The sequence below is a fragment of the Marmota flaviventris genome, chromosome 9, assembly GCF_047511675.1.
Source record: "Marmota flaviventris isolate mMarFla1 chromosome 9, mMarFla1.hap1, whole genome shotgun sequence".
Lineage (NCBI taxonomy): Eukaryota > Metazoa > Chordata > Mammalia > Rodentia > Sciuridae > Marmota > Marmota flaviventris.
Genome location: NC_092506.1, coordinates 87,811,111 through 87,832,660, shown reverse-complemented (window position 1 = coordinate 87,832,660; position 21,550 = coordinate 87,811,111). Strand labels below are relative to the sequence as shown.

Here is a 21,550-nt window from a genome sequence, read left to right as displayed (position 1 = left end):
TTTTTTTTTCAAAAGTGTAGATTTATATTTTGATTCTCTTACTATGCCATATAATACTTCAGAAAAGTTTAACTTCAGTAATTTTACTGATTTATAAGCAAATTTTTGCCCAATATCTTGATATTTTTTTCAATTTCTCCATAAATTATACAATATTTATTATTCTATACAGATAATATGTGTTAAAATTATCTATTATCTTCACCAATTCTTTTCACTTAGGTGTTTCTTCTGGAACATTTTATCCTCTTTTGGCATACATATGTCTTAGTTTTTGCTCCTATAACAAAGAAGCAATGGATAATGAGGCTGGACGTCCAAAATCTGGATTCTGGTGAGGGTCCTCTTCCATGTTGTGACGGCCAAGCTCTCATATACTCAACCAGTGAATAAAGGGTGAAACAGCTCTCTGAGGTCCCTTTTACAAGGGCACTAATCTCAAACATAAGGGCTCCATCTTCATGGCCTAATTACACCTCATTTCCTAATGCCATCACATTGGGGGTTAAGATTTCAACATATGAATTTCAGGGGAACATAATCATCCTGACCATTATGATGTAGTTTAGAATATTGTTTAGTAAAGCACTGCTATAAATCTGAACTTCTATTTTCAGAGTCAGTTTACCAGAATACCAGTGGTCTTACTAACTGTTCTCCTTCCTGTGTCTGTTGTTCCTCATTCTTCTGTGTCTTCCTGTGAAAGCCACAGTCATTATCTCTTTAAATAGTATCATTCTTTCATTGTCTCTTTTGGGAATTCTGATAAACTTTATCTATTTATTATTTCTTTTTATATCTCATGGTTTCTTTTTCCTTGTTTTTTTTTGGGGGGGGCAGTTTCTTTATATATCAAATTCAGATTTTTTTCAGGTACTACATTTTTTATTTCTAGAATTTTATTTGGTTCCTTTTTGAGTTAGTCATTTTGTAGTGTGTGTCTTTCATTTTAATTCCATATTTTAATGCTTCAAGAATTTCATGCTTTGTTTTAATGTTCTGCATCTAAGAATTTATATATATATATATATATATATATATATATATATATATAAAGAATATATATATATATATAAAGAATATATATATATATATATATATAAAGAATATATATATATATATATATATATATATAAAGAATATATATATATATATATATATATATATATATATATATATATGATTGGTGTTCTGAAATTATACCATCAGTTCTCATCAGTTCTCCTAGGTCTGGATTTAACTTTCATAATTACATAAACCAAGTCCTTACAACTAAATAAATAAATAAGTAAACATCCTCTTGGTTCTGTTTCTCTAGAGAATCCAGATTAATTGGTTTTAGAAAATATTTGCAATAGTAAACAATGTAAATCCTCTCTCAGCATTTACTAGAAAGTACTTAAATATAGTTGTCATTATAAAAGATTACTGAGACATATAATTTATCTTACTGCTGTGAGTATTATAGGAAGGGACTGCTATCAATCTTTTTGCTTTCTGGCACTTATTTACTTAGAGAATTTACTTCATCATGAGTTCATAAGGCAAATATAATGCCACATGAGTTTTCCCATTTACCATCATTCCCTTATGCTAGGCACCAGCAGGAATTGTTCACAAATTTTAACTTTATAAAAATAATCTATAACCTAATAAAGGCATTGCTGCCTATATGCAGTTATTAGTAATATTGCAGTGTTGAGACAAATGAAAAACTTTTAAATTGAATATGGCAAAATTGCCTTGAAAGCAGGGTTTTCAGTAAATTTTTCCAAGTCATTGGAGACTTGACTAAAGCAAATGAAAAGTTTTTAGCCAGTAAGTTTGCCAGGAAGTGAGATTACTTCGTTGTGTCTTACAAAAATTAAAGAAATAATTTCTCATAAATTTCTGATACATATAACTACACCAGGGCAAATAGCTTGAAACTCATTCAGGTTGAACAGACCATGGGAATAAATATTCCTTCTCAGCTGCTGATTAGTTTAGATATTCTATCTACTGCTCAAAATATGGAGGATTTGAGAATGTTAATAGAGATGTGCAGGTAGCAGGGACATTTTGAAGAACCTACACCAAGTAGTTCACACCATTTGAGATTTGAGGGTTGGATGATTTGAATGTCACTGAAACTGAGGTAGGATCCAGAACTCTATATGACTAAAAGTATCTCTCCAGTGCACAATAAGGATGCTCCTAGTATCCATAAAGGGAAGATTCGATCTGACCTTGCCAGTGTCACTTCTCCAATCATCAGCCTCAGAGTTTACACTCTCCTAACACTAATATTTAAGAGGTTTATAGAAAATAATCAAATTTCAACACCACTGGAGAAAATCCAGGAATGTGGAAGAAGATAAGTGGTAACTTAGTTTTCATTAGATTATGTAATTCTATACTAAAATGGTAACTACACTCAATTTTTCCAGGGAAGTTATGTCAGTGCTTTTATACATATGATTCTTTGAGACATATTTCATTATTCCCAACAAATAAAATGTAGAGTCATAAAAGTGTGTTTTTCTGTTATGCATTCTAAAATAAAACAAGGAATATGACTGAATACAAGAACTATGACTGAAGCATAGAGTTTCTTATCATTCTTTCTCTCCTAACAATCTTTCTCTCCCTATTCGCTCCAGCAAAGACACATATTGGGTTAAAAAATTAAATAGCTTATATATTCAGAATCTTCATTAAATTTATTAAAACTTTTGCTAACTCAATATGGTTTAAATATTAAACATAAAAATTTGACATGTTAAATTTAAAATCCTAAACCAATAAATAAATTTAAAGTGATTGGGAAGGTAATTAGTTTTCAAAATTGTCTTTTAGATGAGAAAAAAAAAGAGAGAAATCATTGCCCAGAAAAAACTCTTAGGTGATCAATTTAATTAAGTTGACTCTTGCTAGGCAACCCATTTTCTACTTTCTTTGTAAGTGACTCAGTTTGTAGGACTTGACCCTTTGTTCCATGAATCTTTTTTTTTTTAATTTATATATGACAATTCTTATTACACATATAGAGCACAATTTTTCATATCTCTGGTTGTATACAAAGTATATTCACACCAATTTGTGTCTTCATACATGTACTTTGGATAATCATGATCAACACATTACACCATCATTTCTAACCCCATGCCTCTTCCCTTCCCCTCCAACCTCTCTGCCCTATCTAGAGTTCGTCTATTCCTCCCATGCTCCCTCTCCCTATCCCACTATGAATCAACCTCCTTATATGAAAGAAAACATTTGGCAAATGTTTTTTTTTTGGGGGACTGGATAACTTCACTTAGCATTATCTTCTCTAACTCCATCCAGTTACCTGCAAATGCCATGATTTTATTCTCTTTTATTGCTGAGTAATATTCCATTGTGTATATATGCCACATTTTTTTTATCCATTCATCTACTGAAGGGCATCTAGGTTGGCTCCACAGTTTAGCTATTGTTAATTGTGCTGCTGTAAACATTGATGTGGCTGTGTCCCTGTAGTATGCTGTTTTTAAGTCCTTTGGGTATAGACCTGGAGAGAGATAGCTCAAATGGTGGTTCCATTCCCAGATTTCCAAGGAATCTCCATACTGCTTTCCATATTGACTGCACCAATTTTCAATCTCACCAGCAATGTATGAGTGTACCTTTCTCCCCACATCCTCGCCAACACTTGTTGTTTGTCTTCATAATAGCTGCCATTCTGACTGGAATAAGATGAGATCTTAGAGTGGTTTTGATTTGCATTTCTCTAATTGCTAATCATGATGAACATTTTTTCATATATTTGTTGATTGATTGTATTTCATATTCTGAGAAAAAAATATGAAATGCTTCATGAATTTGCATGTCATCCTTGCTCAGGGGCCATGCTAATTTCTCTATCGTTTCAATTTTAGTATATGTGCTGCTGAAGCGAGCACATTGTTCCATGAATCTATTATAGGCCCAAATTTAGCTTGATAAACTAGCCAGGATGCTTTGATATGAGTCCCATATTTAATTGCTGCAAATGTTCCTACCTTGGTATCAGCTGACCCCTGATTTCCTAAATACTGTGCTTTTGAAGTCTTGGTGACAAGTCCTAACCACTTAAGACCCCTTCCTCTGCCCTTCTTGGATGGATGGATTTCCTTTAGTTTAGGACTTTCTGTTACACTGGCCTTGTAAGCTACAAGGAGTGAAGGCTGTCCAGTCTTGTATGGGGTCTTGGCCTCCAGTTATATCATTATGGTGCTGTGGACTCCAACCAGTGGGAAAAAAATCTGAATTAGGGTGAACACAGGCAGATAATATTCCATAAGGAGCAATCTGGGGGTGAGAAGACTCCAGGATTACTTACGGGTCAGTTCTGCAAGGCCTTCAAGACCAAGTTACTTTTGTTCCTCTGCTCTGCCCTTTTTGGCAGAGACTTTATCCTTAGGCTGGTACCAAGTTGCTGGTGAACAACTCTAGGCATTGCTTCTAGATATGCTCATATCCCAAACAAGAAGAAAATTATTTCACGTTTGGTTCTTTCTAAAGAGAGAAGAAAAAAACTTTTCCTCAAAGCGTTTCCCACATTCCACCAGCAGATTTTTCTCATCTGACTTAGGTCAGAATTAAGTCACATTCCCTCCCTAAAGCACTTATTGTAGAGGAAATGGTGATGGCCATTTGATCAGGTATCCCTTGGGTATGTGAGGAGTCCTCATTCTCTGAGCTAAATGGTGGTGTGTGAGAAGGTGGATGCTTTAACATATGGATTTTATTAAGAAGGAATCAGGGAGAATGGGTGCTGCCAATAGTCTCTGCCATGTCCCTAAGCACTATGCCATGTGGAGAAGCCATCTGGGCTGAGGAATAAGGTAGATCTGGATTCAAGCTCTGAATGAACCCTTATCTCCCAGCTGACCTGGATCAGATTATTTGACTTGTATGAGACTCAGAGATGTTTTCATTGTTAAAGTGGATATAGGTGTCTTTGAAATGATTAAAAGGAACAACAACCCCCATAAAATATGAAAGGTTATAGAGTTTTGGCCTTAGTAAATTCTCAATTTAGTTTCCTTTCCATGTCCTCAGCCACGTCAATTCCCCCATCCCTGGCAAAATCACTTAAAAATCTACAAATTACATTCCTTGTTTGGCTAACAAAGATTTTTCTTGAGAAAGTATCAAAGTTATTCTAACCTACTATATTGTATCCTACTTTGTTTCCTTTCTATTGGATATGGACATGTTTATTGAGATGAAATGTTAGCAAACTTTTAGATTATAAAATAAAATAGTGATGGTTACATAACCTGCCTAGCACAAAGAGTGCCATGTTTCTGTGAGTGAGGAAACTGTAAATTATGCAAAGGGGTGAGAGTCAAATATACTAGACATAAAGTGGGTGCTGACTTGTCAGAAAACCTGAGATAGACAGGTAGAGATCAACCTCATCACCACAAAATCTCATCTGCCCTAGTTTCAAAGAATGCTTTTTATCAAAGCTACAAATTACGTTAATACTCAAATTTGTCTTATGTGGTAGCTTTGCAATAAAATTCCATGTCAGTTATCTATTAAAAATGATTTTGAGGGTTTTCTTTAAATTTTTGCATTTACCATTGCTGAGTTCAAGTATATAAGAGGGAAGGATATAATGTGTAATGAGTTATGAGGGAAGATTGAGGGGAAGAAGTCTATCCAAGTTGAAGAGCTGTATTACTTGAGTTAGTGAGTTCCCTAAAGAGGCATTTAAACATTTTTGAGTGTATTTATTTGAAATCATTATTTCCTCTCTTTTCTCAATCTATAATTTTTACCTTTTCACAGTAAGGCAGACAAATATAGAAAAAAGATGTCACTTTTCCCTTCCCTACTCTAAGGGGTGTGGGATTCTCAAGACAGAAAAGAAATGCTTTTTCCTAGAAGCTCCTGCATGGAGTTGCCATGGTAGGCTGGGGGAGGGCTTATCTGAGCTGTATTGACCCACTAGTGCTAGAAGTAGTTGACCATTACAAAGAGCTGTGTTATCTAGGCCTACCGTGACCTCCAGGCTTGGACTCACATGCTGTGTGTGGACCTTCCACTCATCTAATTTCTCCAGTTTTTGTTCTCCTTCTCTGCAGAGACCTTCAGACATACAACTTGCTTGGATATTTTGCCCCCCTTTCAGTCTCAGGTACTATTTAACCATGCTAGCTCTCAGGCACTGCCTTAGCTTTGGGCTAGAGCACAGAATTATAGAAATATACCTTATCATGATGCTCCACAAGATTCCCCAGGGAACAACCCAGACCTGTTCCAGTGTTCCCACATTCTTGGTGGGAGGCCAACACACATCTAAATTGCAATAAATCATGGATTGGTGTTAGATACAGGTTCTAGTTCCAGTTCTGCTATCTTCTGTGTGATCCCAGATAGATCAGACCTGTTCTACAGGACTGGAGTTATTCTCATCTATAAAATGCTATGAATTGATTTACATCACAAAATCTTTATTTTAAAAGATTTTGTAAATATTTTCTCATTTAATTCTCAAAATAAAAAATTATAATGTGCATTATTCTTCATTATAGAATGAGGACAAAATAATACCTAAACACTTTTACTGTCTTGTAGTATAAGGGTGAATGTTGAAAAGCTGGATATTAAAGTGGTACGGGTAGATGGAAAAAATCATTCTCATTTGTGTTATAGCATCAACAGTTCATGAACTGGAGCCAAGACATCTAAAGCCAACAGCTTCCATTTACTTCTGTGATAAAAGACTCCTTTTTTTGTCTGTTAGAAACTATCAACCCTAGCTCAAGAGATTAAAGTGATGCTGATATGAGCTTATAGCAGACTTTCACTGAACAAGATAGTATTTTTGGCTCCTGGAGGAATTAGTTGTTAAAGCTGTTGATCCAATCATTTATGAGAACGACTGCATGTCTATCACTGTGGTAAAAAAGACATGGATCCTACCTTCAAGGGTTGTGAGTTCACCCATAAAGAAGCATGTTCCAAGCAAGGAAGATGTACATGATAATCAGGTTTTCGGCAGGTGACAATGATACAGAGACATGGAAGGCTTGAAAATAGCATAAAGGGCAAATATTCATTCAGGCTTGAAGAATAAATATCCAGAGTTGTTTTGGACTTTAGTTTTCAGAAGTCATGTTGAAAAACTCTGACACTGGGGAGCAGTCAGGTCATATCAGAGACAGAGCCAAAGGATATAGGACAGAGGCTGTGTGTGTGTGTGTGTGTGTGAAAGAGAGAGAGAGAGAGAGAGAGAGAGAGAGAGAGAGAGAGAGAGAGAGAGAGAGAGAGAGAGAGAGACCACTGGGGATGCAACTCTGGGCCTTGTACATGTTAGGCAAGCGCTTACCACTGAGCTACATCCCTAGCTCAACAGGCTTATTTTCTGATTGGACATAGGATAACAGGATTATAATCCAGTAATTCAAGAATGACTTTTTATCTTGTATTGTACTTTACTTAGGCATATTTCTGAGCTTCCTATGTAGTTGTGTTGATCTATTGATATCAAGAAGGAAGAAGTAGTGTGAATTAATGCTTAAGGCAGCCTCTGTAGCCAGATAGCTAGGATTTCATTCCTGGCTATGTCTTAAGTCCTGTGAGTTGGAGCAAGTAGCTCAGTCTTTTTGTGCCATAATTTCCTTATAAGAGACACAATAATAGTACCTACTTTATGACATAGTTGTGGGTACTAAATAAACTAATATGTGTAATCATACATAAATATACAAATGAGATGTATATTAATCAGTGGGTGCTGCTCTAAGTGTTTTCTATTATTATTCACCTACAACAGCTGACTTTTTGTCAGAAATAATGCAAGGTAAAACACAGTGGGTCAATATTTTTACAGGTGTGTGTATGAGTTGTGGGGGGCACTGTCAACCTAGAACTCTACATGCAGCAAGAAAACTTTCAAAAACCTAGTGAAAAAGACTCTTTAAGACAGAAAAATTAGAAGAGTTTACCACCAACAGACCTGCCTTATAGAAAATATTAAAGGTAGTGCTTTAGGCAAATTAAAATAGTAATCTGGATCTACATTCAGGAGTGAAGAACACTGGGAGTGATAAGTATATGATAAATAAAAGAGACTTTCTTTTTCCTTAAAACATGTCTTTAAAGATAATTCACATTTAAAGCAAGATAAAAACAACATGTAGGGGGTTTATAGCACACAAAGAGGCAAAGTATATAACAAGTAGCACAGAAATAGGATTGGTAAAAAGGATGAAAACAGCTAGAAGAGTCTTAAATTATAAATAAAGTAGTATAATGAATTTGAAGGTAGGCTGATATATTAAGGGTGGATACTGTTATCCTTAAAGCAACCATACACAAACAGGTTTATCTAATAATCCAATAAAGAAGCAAAATGGAATGTATTAGTTTTCTATTGCTATATAACAAACCGCCATATATTTAACATTGCAAACAGTACATATTTATTATCTCACAGTTTCTGTGGGTCAGGAATCCAAGCATCTCTTAGCTCTGACCTTTGCTCAGGATCTCTCATAGCTGATTTAAAAGGCTTCATTTTCATCTGTACGCTTTGCTGAGGAAGGTGTCATAGATAATCAGGTTATTGGCAGAATTAATTTGTGTTCTGAGGTCCTGAGAGATCCTTTTCTCTCTTTCTTTCCTTTCTTCTTCTCCTTTTCCTCCTCATCCTCCTCCTCCTCTTCCTCCTCCTCCTCCTCCTCCTCCTCCTTCTTCTTCTTCTTCTTATTTTTTTTATAACTGAGGTCCTCACTTTTTGATAGCCATTGGTCAATATCTTAGTCTTAATTACAGCAAATCTCTTCCAACTTTTCCACATACCATAACCTAACAATGAGAGTGAAATTCCATCACATTCACGAGTTCTGTCCACACTTTGGGGATGACATAACAAAACAAACTGGGTGGTTGATAAGAATTAGGGACTTATTTCTCACAGTTCTGCAGATCAGGTTGACAGTAGATTTGGTGTCTGGTGAAGGCCCACTTCCTGGTTCACAGATGGTGCCTTTCTTTGTCCTCACATGGTAGAAGAATCCAAGGGTCTTTCTTGTGCATCTTTTATAAGGGTACTAATTTCATAAAGTAGATTTTAGAATTTTACCAATAATGGAATACTTTGATCATGATGAAAAAAGTGATTTCTTATAGAGAAAGTAACAATCCTAAGTGTTTATGTATTAATAAAAGAATTTCAAAAGACCTGAAACAAACACTAATAGGACTGCAAAGAAAAATGTATCTACAATTATAGTTGAAGAATTCAACAATCACCTTTCAGTAGTTGATAGCACAATAAAAAAAATAGAAAAACATATAGAAACCTTAACCAATACTATTGATCATAGGACCTAGATGACATTTAAAAATCACTCTGCCTCACAAAGACAAATACATTCTCAAACTTGCTACTATTGACATTTTGGGCTGGATAATTTGGGCTGGATAATTACTTTGTTGTAGATGGCTGTCTTGTGAATTACAGGATGTTTAGCAGCGTCTTTGTGTCTGCTCACCAGATGCCGGTAAGACCTTTCCCTCAGTGGTAACAAAAATGCTTCCAGACATTGCCAATGTCCCCTTGGAAGCAAAATCATTCCTAATAGAAAGTCTCTGTGCATGTGTGTGCGCGCGCATGCACACATACCTGCCTGTTAAGGAAGACTATCTGGTTTTTTGATCAATGCAGCTCCTGGGTCACAGTGGTCACATAGTTTTGGTAAAATTAATAGAAATTCCAGAAATTTCTAAGAATTTACTAATAGTCTTTTCATCTTCATTCAAAAAGTGGATTTGGGATATGATTTATTCATGGATATTCACTGATATACTAGTTAGAAATTGGCCGATGAGGGCTAGGGTTGTAGCTCAGTGGCAGAACACTTGCCTAGCATGTATGAAGCACTGGGTTCGATCCTCAGCACCACATAAAAAAGAAAACTATATAAATAAAATAAAGGTAAAAAAAAGAAAAAAGAACTTGGCAAATGAGTTCAGCACTCTAGTCATGTGGTATTATTCATTCATTTAACTTAATGACATGTATTTACCAAGTACCTACCATTAGCTACTTGCTGTTCTAGAACTGAGAACTTTTAAGTTTAGAGAAAAAAAATGTACTTACCCTAATAGAACTCACATTCTAGTAGCAAGACTCAAATAAACAAATAATAAATGAATATGTGTCTATGTTACATAATAGTAAATGCTAAGGAGATTAACAAGGCAGAATAAGAAAGACAGGGAGTTGAGTGCGGGATAGTAGTAAGAGAACATTTGAATCTTCAGGGATAGTAACATGTGAACATTTGAGCAGAGAACCTAGAAGAAGTGAGAGAAGGGGTAATGCAGATACATCTGCATTCCCATTTTTGGCAAAGGAATAACAATTGCAAAAGTCTAATGTTCTAGGAAAGCAACCAGGCTGGTGTAGAAGGAAGACAGCCAGTGAATCAGAGAGTGGTAGGAGAGGCATGGAGGAGTAGCAGAAGGGCCAGATCACAGAGACCCTCTAGGTCCTTATAAGACTTATGCCTTTGGACTGAAATGAAAAGCCATTATAGGATTTTAAGAGAAGTGATTTGGCATTATGAATATTCCAAGAAAATCACTTATTGCTGGAATGAGCCTAGAGTGTAGGGGGATAAGGTTAGAAGCTGGGACACCAGCTGGAGGCTGTGTAATATTCCAGGTGAGCCTCAGAGTGGTAGCAGAGAAAGTGGTAAGAAATGTCAGGTTTTGGATTTATTTTGGAGGCTCAGCAAACAGAATTTCCTGATAGGCAATACGTGAAGTGTGAAGAAAAGAAAGATATCAAGGATAACTGAGGGGTTTGGCCTAAGAAAACTGGAAGAGTTAAATTGGAGCCTTCTTTTACTGATTCAGGAAAGATGGTAGAAGGACAGTGCCTTTGGATATGTTGAAGTTGCAATGCCTCTTAAATGAAAACATTAAATGAGCTGTTGTTTACATGAATCTGGAGTTTAGGACTGAATTCTAATTCAGAGGAGTAAATTTTTGAATTTACTGTAGAAGTAATCCTTCTAAACTTTACTGTTTAGCTGGGTTTTTAAGTCCCTGAAACTGAGTGAGACATCTGAGGGAATGTATATAAATAGGAAAGTAAGAGGTCCTAGGGATGAGCCCTGGCCCAAGCCAATAGATAGAGACTGGACTGCTGAAGAATATATTAACTTACCATGGCTTCTGTAACAAATTACCACAGAGTGAGTGGCTTTAAAAACATGCCAATTTATTCTCTTACATTTTTGAAGATCAGCAGACAAATCAAGGTATTTTTTTTATTTTTAATTTATTCTTTAGTTTTCAGTGGACACAACATCTTTGTTTGTATGTGGTGCTGAAGATCAAACCTTGGCCCCATGCATGCCAGGGGAGCACACTACCGCTTGAGCCACATCCCCAGCCCCAAATCAAGGTATTTTTAAAGCTTCAGGATATTCTGTTTGATGGCTTCACAAGGGAGTCTATTTCCTTGATTTTTAGGCTTCTAGAGGCCACCTGCATTCCTCAGCTCATGGTCCCTTGTTCATGTCACTCTGACCTCTTCCATCATCACATCTGTCACTATTGACTCTGATCCTCCTCCTCCTTCTAATAAGAACCCTGTGACAGCACTGGGTCCAGTCAGGTAATCCAGGATAATCTATTTTTTTCTTAAATGAATTACATCTACAAACCCTTTTTACCATGTAATGTAATGTATTCGTAGGTTCTCTGCTTTAGTGTATAGATTCCTGTGGAGAGTCTAGTGCAAGGAGGAACCACCAGATAGGATTAAAGTGAGCAGTGTCCAGTGGGTAAAAAGAGAACAGAGGGTGTGTTCTGGAACGAGGTGGAGACAGTGCTTTAAGAAGAAGGGAGTGATCACTCTTGTTAAATAGCAATTATTGATACAGTAAGATGAAGAGGAAAATTGACTTAGATTCAGTGCTGACATCATCTAGTACTATTTAGTAGAATTGATGGAAACTGAGACTTTTTTGAGTAGGCTCAGAAGGCGATGGAGCAGGGCCAATTTCATGAGTGTTATGACCTGAGTAGTTACAAGGCCCTATGTCAGAGAAGCTCATGTGCAAACTAATGCCCTTCGGTCCCTGTGTTTGAATTATTAATATTTTTCAACAAGGGTCTCACATTTCTGTTTTGCACTGGGTTCTGTAAATTATGCAGCTGTCTTGCAATGGAAGAAGAAAAATTTGAGACAGTGAATATGAACAATACTTTCAAGGAATTTTTCCAGAAATGGAATAGAAAAAAATGGGGATAGAGGAGGAAGTGGGATCAAATGAATGTCTTTAAATTTAAGATGGTCACTTTTAATCTGGTGCTTACTATGCAACAATAGTCATGGCTGACAAAGACCCATTTCTCCCTATTGTCAGATGTCTTATATGCAGTTTTGGCTAATCTTATAGCATGATCTCACTGGAGTCCCCTAGTTGGGTTGGGGGACATGCCTCTGTTTCTTGGGCTCACCTCTGTTATTTTTCCAAGGGGTTGATGGTGTCATTCACAAGGATTATAAATTATATAAATTAAAATTCCAACATATCTTCTTATCTATCAAGCTGCTATCACACTGAACTCTGAATTGGCAGAAGAGATTTATTTTCCAGGCTTTGTTCTTCACAAGTTCATGTTCTTTTAGAAGCATTTGCAGATTGATTTTATCATGATTTGTTCAAGCATTTTCCCAGGCATACCAGTTAAGCTGACTCAGGGCCAAAGTCATTCATTGCTGTCCTTAAGAAAAACACACTGTTGGCATTTGTCCAAGCTGTAGGCAGTTCTCCCATCTATTATGGTCACTGGAAATGAATTTCACTGTGAAGGGCTGCTAACCTCCTTAACAAATAGCTATCCACAGAGTTGTACTAAGCAGCCAAACATGTCCACTTTCCCTTCTACCAAGTAAGCAAATTGCAACACACAACCCTAACCCTAGCCTGCCCATGGCCTCAAGAAATAATCTAATCTTGATGTATGGAGTTTTGTTATAGTTTGGATATGAAGTATCTCCCTAAACTCCTATGTTAATGAAAGAATATTCAGAGATAAAATGATTGTATTATGAGAGCTGTAACCTAATAAGTTCATCCTAGTTTGAATGGACTTACTGGGTGTTGACTGTAACTAGGTGGGTCACTGGGGGTGTGCCCCACAAGGGTTCATCTTCCCTGCAGCTCTTCCCCTCTCTTTGCTTTCCTGCTGCCATGTCCTAAGCAGTTTGCCTCTGCCACTCCCTTCCACCATGATGCTCTGCCTCACCTTGGGCCAAGAGCAATGCACTCAGCCAACCATGCACTAAACCTCTGAAACCATGAGCCAAAATCAACTTTCCTCCTCTAAGCTGTTCTTGTCAGGTATTTTGGTCACAGTGACAAGTTTCTAACCTAAAGCCTCAGAAATCCATGAGATGAATGTTAGTGAAACTCAAACTGGAAAACTGCCAGTCTCTCAAATCATGCTTAATACTTATTATCTACAATTATTTAACTTTTTGGAGTAAATTACTCTCTTGTGCCACAGCTTCAATTTTTCCTAAAGGGATATAATATCTTCAATGCATTACTTATTAACAATTACAATATAATTTAAATGAAATGGTATTTGGTATTTGAAAATTTCAGATTTATACAGGACTTCTATTTCACTCTCCTTAACTGACAGCACTTACTGTATGAAATCTTGGGAGTACTCAATAAATGCCTGAAGGAAGGAAGACCAAAAGGATAAAGGATAAAAGAATGGACAGATGTATGAAAGGACAGGTCTCAAGGAAATTGAAACAGACTTTTCATTGATTCATTCAGATATTGCTTGTCAATTATATATAGTAATATAAGATTAGGAAATATAATTCTGGCAATCAGGGTGCATGTACTTTAATAAGGGAGATGCATAAGTAAATAGAAAATCATATATTATGGAAATTATATATCATGGGAAGTGACATATCATTAGGATTTTCCCATTCCTTCCCAGGTTTTCTTAATCTTGAGTCTTCTCCTGATACTCAGACTTCTCTCAATTTTCTTTTCCTCATTTCCACTCTTCCATCAACACTTGTTTCAGTATTATTTTCTCAGCGTCTTATTCTTTACTCTGAATCGATTAAAAAAATCCACTTCAAATGAATCGTTTGCCCTTCTCAGACAAGAGTCAGGAAAATTTAATTATGAAACTTAGAAGAATTTTCACCTTTAGCTTTCATCTAAAAACAAACTTTAATATTGACAACTCCAGGCATTTTGATAGGCAAATGCAGGACCCTAAAAAAGTTATTATCAGTCAGGAACAATTAATATCTGCTTTGGTGGCATATATAATTTATAATAATTATTTAATTTATGTAAGATTCTAAAGTTTCAAGAACTTTTATAATTTAATATTTACAAAAAGTCTCTACAAACTTTTACTGTTTTCATTTTAAAGAGAAACAGGGGACCAAGCCAGTGTCACACTTGATTGGTATCTACTTATAATTTGCAAACCTGGCATGCTTTTTAAAAGAGTTTTGCTCCTTTTCCATCTCTAAAAGTCAAAGTTCTAAAGTGCTTTGCTATGTATTTGATTTGGAAAGAAGGAAGGAGGGAAGAAAGAAAAATAGGGAAGAAATGTAACATTATGTAAAAATAGCAATTGAGGTTGAGGTGGGAGTTAATTTGTGAGGCTGAGGATGCCTTGTGCCAGGTGTGGTCCCCAAGAAGAGTTGTTTCTTATATACTCTCTTCCTTTGTTATTCTTCACAGCAGTAAATGAAAAACAAGATAATTCAGTATATTAAAATTGATGATTAAATCCAAAATTTCCTTTGTCATACTGAAACTTGAGTTAATAAATTAGGAAAGTAGTTGGAGCGGTATCTGTAATTTTTATAAGTCTAAGATCTCTAATGTGATATGGCATATTTATCAGATGATTAACCAGGTGGTGTCTCACAAAACATTCACTCTGCTATTTGATGATTTTTGATCTTAGAATAGCTTTAGCTCTGAATGATAAAATTAACTTAAAGTAGTTTTAATATATTATTCATATCTATAAAAGGAACAGATAAAAGGTAGAAAAATTCAGTGGCTTGGGTACTAAACTCTATGGAAGGTATTTTTGATCAAACTAGCCCACACTAATAATGCTTTCTTTTCTTGTTTTTCCTATTAATTATTGAATCTTCATTATAATTTTCATAATTTGATTTTAATATTATTTCCTTTCTAGATACTTATCTTGATGTTGATGATAAGTCAGATGCTTTTAATGAATGCCTAATAGCATCCAACAGACCATTCAATAAAGAAATTCAGAAATACCTGTTTTAATTGAAAATGGGTTTCAAATTTTTTCAAAAGGACAACTTCCTTCAAGGGAAAAACATCAAATAAAATCTTATATTTTGTTTTCTTTCTTATATAATGTTCTGGTTTTGATCTGGAATGTCTCCCAAAGGTGTATGTGTTGAAGACTTTGTTCCCCATTGGCAATCTTCAGAGGTGGGGCTTTGGGGAAGTGATTGGGACATGAAAGTTCTGGTCTCATATGTGGATTAATCCACTCATAGCTGAATGAAACAGTGGTAGAAACTGTAGGCCGGTGGGCATGGTTGGAGGAAGTAGGTTGCCAGGGCATGCCCTTGTATATTGTCCCAGCCCCTTCCATTCATTCTGTCTCTCTCCCTCTGCTACCATGAGCTAAGCAGTTTTCCTCTACTAAGCCTTTTTGCTATTATGTTCTGTTTCATCTCAGGCCCAGAACAATGGAACCAGCCAACCATGGACTAAAGTCTCTGAAACAATGAACCCAAATAAATCTTTCCTCCTTTAAGTTGTTCATGTCAGATATTTTGATCACAGCAATGAAAATTTGACTAACATATAAAAAGCTGATTTTGAATAAAACTACCCACAAGAGTTATCTTCAAGCCACCTGATCTTATTTATAAAAAAATTGCATACATCGAAACCTCTAATATTGCTTTTCCAAATAATTGATAATTAGAAAAAGTGCTATTCCTAATTAATCCCCCTATTGTTCTCTAATAAAGATATTAATGATTTAAATCTAAGTCATTTTATTTTTAATTATCTTGAATTTTCATATTTTGTTGAAACATGCTTTTGGAATCCTCCCCAAATAGTAAATTACAATGTATGGAATAATTATTGTATTTTATAGTGATACAGAAACTATTGACTTAATTGGTTACATTTTCTCAGAAAATCAAAAACCTTGGAAAGTTATATTTAATCATCTCAATGATACCTTAAATATATGAGAACAGTCCAATTTAGGAAAGTAATACTTTGAACACAAGCTTTTAATATATCTGTATGAAAATAGAAGCTTAGAAGAAGATTTATCAACTTGGATTTAGAATTAAATTTAGAATTAAATCCAAGTTGATAAATATGTAAATATTTTAAATAGCAACTTGGAACCACTGAAAGGAACAGTTGGATTTGTCCAAAAAAATCTGTAATAATGGACTCAGTTATTTATTTTTCAATATTGTCCTGTCAAATAACTACTTAACATTGCTTTGCTTTCAAGAATTTTTTTTTTGTCATAAGGGAAAGAAAAATGTCATTTTGTACAATATACCTAACAGATGATACCAGCATAAAATGTAAATATTTTTAGCATTTCTCCATTTTAGGCTACATTTCTTTTTAAGACTAATTTGTCATGTGAGTTGAAGGGTACATTCATTTTAAACAAATCAGATTTCTACTCTAAGTAGAAGAAAGTGGGTCATAAACTTAAAAATTATTAGCTTCTAGAACATTTTAAAAGCAGACTTCTGGCAAGCATTATCTTAGTGGACTGAGAGGCCAGAGCTATGGGTTCCTGGACTAGTTCCCCACACCCTGTGCAATGGCACTTCACTATACCTGTGACTACAACACCACAGTTTCACCCTTTGTCTCTTGTCTGTCCTCACAATGAATAGTCCAATGTGCTCACAAGACAGTCCTCCCAAATTCAACCCAAAGTACATAGACTGTATCTTAAACAAGTATGACTTGGAAGTTATCAGAAAAATGTAATCCTATTTGTGTCTCTCACTATCCTTTTTAAAATTTATTCAACAGGATGAATTTTATTGTTGATATTTGTCACAAGCAGGCCTCAAATCATTCTGAAAACTGCAAGAAGCTAGGAACCCCAGGTGAGGAGTTCAGGAGTCAGGAAATTAATCTGCCATCTCACCTGGTCATGCGTCATCTACTGTTCCATGATGTCTTGGAGGAAATGATGATGTTAGCATTCTATTTCACAGCTCTCCTACAGCCATCAGGATTGATAAAGGTGACAAGCTTCAGAAGATGGGTAGTGAGTGGTAGAGTTTTAGCTTCACTTGACTCATGAATCTCTAGTTTGGCTTAGAAATACCCTCAGTTTTTGAAAATCCTGCCTCAATCCTCAGCCTCTTCTCAGTGCAGGCAGGACTCTCTTTTCATTTCCCTGAATTCCACCTTTCTCGGGTACTATGGTATGGGATAAATACCAGCTGTATTCTCTGGGGTAGCCAAAACAAGCAGCTGAGTTTTGATTTCAGATTTTTTATTTAAAATTTTTTTCACTCAGATTCAATATATTCAGTGTTCCCAGTTATTTTGGGAAATTGAAGTTTCATTGACAGATCATGCTCTGTAGATTTTGGCAATTTGGTTGGTTTATCCATTCACGCATCTTTACCAGGTGACTTTATTGTTATATTTATATATGAGAAGATAGGGAAAATGCAAATAACATATGACACATTTAAGTGATAAGATATTTAGTACAGCTGGGTGTGGTGGCACATGCCTGTAACCCCAGTGACTTGGGAGGCTGAGGCAGGAGGATTGTGAATTCAAAGCCAGTCTCAGCAACTTAGTGAGACCTTGTCTCAAAATAAAACGTAAGAAGGGCTGGAGATGTGGCACAGTGGTTAAGCACCCTTGGATTTAATCCCTGGTACCAAAGGAAAAAAAAATGATATTCTGTACAAAGGCAGTAGGTATGGAAGAGGAGAGAGGAGTACAATGGAATGTAAGGGTCAAGAGCACGGCATCTAATCTAAAACTGCTAACCTCTGTTGGTACCAGCAGGGAACTTGTTAGATCTTCAGAGCCTCAGGGCTCTCCTATACCTATTAAATTAGAATCTGCATTTTAAGTAAATCTTTAAACTTTCAAAAATACTACTCAAGAACTCTTGGATTAAGTCCTTTTGAGCCACTTATAAATTTGTATGACCATAACTACTCCACATGGGAAAGATTGATATCAGTTTAACACGAGTGTCATGAGACTCGAATTATAGATGGGGGATGTGAAAATTCTTTATAAACTACTAAATAATATACAGATGAATGTTATCTCTATTTTCAATAAAAAGTTTCATGTACAGTGTATACTTTAGGATAATTTGTAATGAACATACACCCCAAAAGTCTCTTTTGGTCGTCAGCTTCTACTAGCTAACCACCCTTTCTCTTTCGTAAGGACACACCCTCTGACCTTTATTCCTGAATTATATTTTGAGATATTTTCAATTTTATTGTTGTTTTCCACTCTAGATCTCCTGAGTAATTATACTTTTCCTGGAAAAGTCATGATCTTTTTTCTTAAAAATAACTTTATCAATCGAGTTAACAATGAGCCATTATCATTAATATAGATAATCACTTAACAAACAATTATAACAAAAAGTGATCACATAATCGAGCTTGAAATTCAAGGAATCTGGAACAAAATTCAGGGGGATCATAATGTATCTAGTTTGTTAGAAATTCAGAAGCATATGGGAAATTTTGCTATATTAATCTTATAGCCCAATTCATGGGCTCGTGTGAAGCAAAGATCTGATTCAATCTGCCAATTTTTCCCCCTCTACTTTCCACTACATATTCCTGTGAAGACATAAAAACTTAACTTATACATCACTGAAAGCTAAGAGAGATAGTTATCCTATTTATCAGAATACAGAGGATTTCCCACTGACCACAAGGTTTATGGAACTGAATTAAGATTACAAGTATTTTCCCATTCAAACATTTTATTTGCCAAGAGATATATGGAATATTTTAGGATCACCATACCAATCTTTCTAGTTATTTGTTTCTTTTGATGGTGTTAGGGGATGGGGGGAATGGCAGAGACAAGTATATGTCATATATTTGAGGTGAGCTTGGTTGGTAAAATTCCTAGTTAAAATTTTTATTCCTACTTAATTAAGCTGCATATCAAAGGTCTCTTTTAATTGTAATTGTTGGATTGACAATCAGTGGTTCACATATTTTATCTCTAATTGAGACATAGAGTAATTGACATACTCAGAACTTCTTTTTTTTTTTTTTAATTTTTTATTGTGGGTTGTTCAAAACATTACAAATTTCTTGACATATCATATTCCACACTTTGATTCAAGTGGGTTATGAACTCCCACCTTCACCCCATACACAGATTGCAGAATCACATCAGTTACACATCCATTGATTTACAAATTGCCATACTAGTGTCTGTTGTGCTCCACTGCCTTTCCCATCCTCCAACATCCCCCCTCCCCACCTCTCCCCTCCCCTCCCCTCCTCTCTCTCTACCTCCTCCACTGTATAACCCTGAGGGTCTCCTTCCATTACCATGCAATTTCCCTTCTCTCTCCCTTTCCCTCCCACCTCTCATCCCTGTTAAATGTTAATCTTCTTCTCCTGTTCTTCGTCCCTACACTGTTCTTAGTTACTCTCCTTATATCAAAGAAGACATTTGGCATTTGTTTTTTAGGGATTGGCTAGCTTCACTTAGCATAATCTGCTCTAATGCCATCCATTTCCCTGTAAATTCTATGATTTTGTCATTTTTTAATGCAGAGTAATACTCCATTGTGTATAAATGCCACATTTTTTTTATCCATTCGTCTATTGAAGGGCATCTAGGTTGGTTCCACAGTCTTGCTATTGTGAACTGTGCTGCTATGAACATCGATGTAGCAGTGTCCCTGTAGCATGCTCTTTTTAGGTCTTTAGGGAATAGACCAAGAAGGGGAATAGCTGGGTCAAATGGTGGCTCCATTCCCAGCTTTCCAAGAAATCTCCATACTTCTTTCCAAATTGGCTGCACCAATCTGCAGTCCCACCAGCAATGTACAAGTGTACCCTTTTCCCCACATCCTCGCCAGCACTTGTTGTTGTTTGACTTCCTAATGGCTGCCAATCTTACTGGAGTGAGATGGTATCTTAGGGTGGTTTTGATTTGCATTTCTCTGACAGCTAGAGATGTTGAGCATTTTTTCATGTACTTGTTGATTGACTGTATGTCCTCCTCTGAGAAGTGTCTGTTCAGGTCCTTGGCCCATTTGTTGATTGGGTTGTTTGTTTTCTTATTGTCTAATTTTTTGAGTTCTTTGTATACTCTGGATATTAGGGCTCTATCTGAAGTGTGAGGAGTAAAGATTTGTTCCCAGGGTGTAGGCTCCCTATTTACCTCTCTTATTGTTTCTTTTGCTGAGAAAAAACTTTTTAGTTTGAGTAAGTCCCATTTGTTGATTCTAGTTATTAACTTTTGTGCTATGGGTATCCTATTTAGGAATTTGGAGCCCGACCCCACCGACTGTAGATCGTAGCCAACTTTTTCTTCTATCAGACGGCGTGTCTCTGATTTGATATCAAGCTCCTTGATCCATTTTGAATTCACTTTTGTGCATGGCGAGAGAAAGGGATTCAGTTTCATTTTGTTGCATATGGATTTCCAGGTTTCCCAGCACCATTTGTTGAAGATGCTATCCTTCCTCCATTGCATGCTTTTAGCCCCTTTATCAAATATAAGATAGTTGTAGTTTTGTGGATTGGTTTCTGTGTCCTCTATTCTGTACCATTGGTCCACCCGCCTGTTTTGGTACCAGTACCATGCTGTTTTTGTTACTATTGCTCTGTAGTATAGTTTGAAGTCTGGTATCGCTATACCGCCTGATTCACACTTCCTGCTTAGCATTGTTTTTGCTATTCTGGGTCTTTTATTTTTCCATATGAATTTCATGATTGCTTTCTCTATTTCTACAAGAAATGCCGTTGGGATTTTGATTGGCATTGCATTAAACCTATAGAGAACTTTTGGTAATATCGCCATTTTGATGATGTTAGTTCTGCCTATCCATGAACAGGGTATATTTTTCCATCTTCTAAGATCTTCTTCTATTTCTCTCTTTAGGGTTCTGTAGTTTTCATTGTATAAGTCTTTCACCTCTTTTGTTAGGTTGATTCCCAAGTATTTTATTTTTTTTGAAGATATTTTGAATGGAGTGGTTGTCCTCATTTCCAATTCAGAGGATTTGTCGCTGATATACAGGAATGCCTTTGATTTATGCGTGTTGATTTTATATCCTGCCACTTTGCTGAATTCATTTATTAGCTCTAATAGTTTCTTTGTAGACCCTTTTGGGTCTGCTAGGTATAGAATCATATCATCTGCAAATAGTGATAATTTAAGTTCTTCTTTTCCTATTTTTATGCCTTTAATTTCTTTCGTCTGTCTAATTGCTCTGGCCA

At 35.9% G+C, this 21,550-nt stretch overlaps 1 non-coding gene and 1 pseudogene across 1 annotated transcript; both read right to left on the bottom strand.

Annotated features, from left to right (window-relative positions):
• The window catches only part of LOC114089025 (large ribosomal subunit protein eL39-like), a 164,448-nt pseudogene that overhangs the window by 70,354 nt on the left and 72,544 nt on the right, over positions 1-21,550 (bottom strand).
• Positions 3,820-3,923, bottom strand: LOC114089060 (U6 spliceosomal RNA). The gene has a single exon (XR_003582117.1). It is a non-coding gene; the product is annotated as a U6 spliceosomal RNA (small nuclear RNA).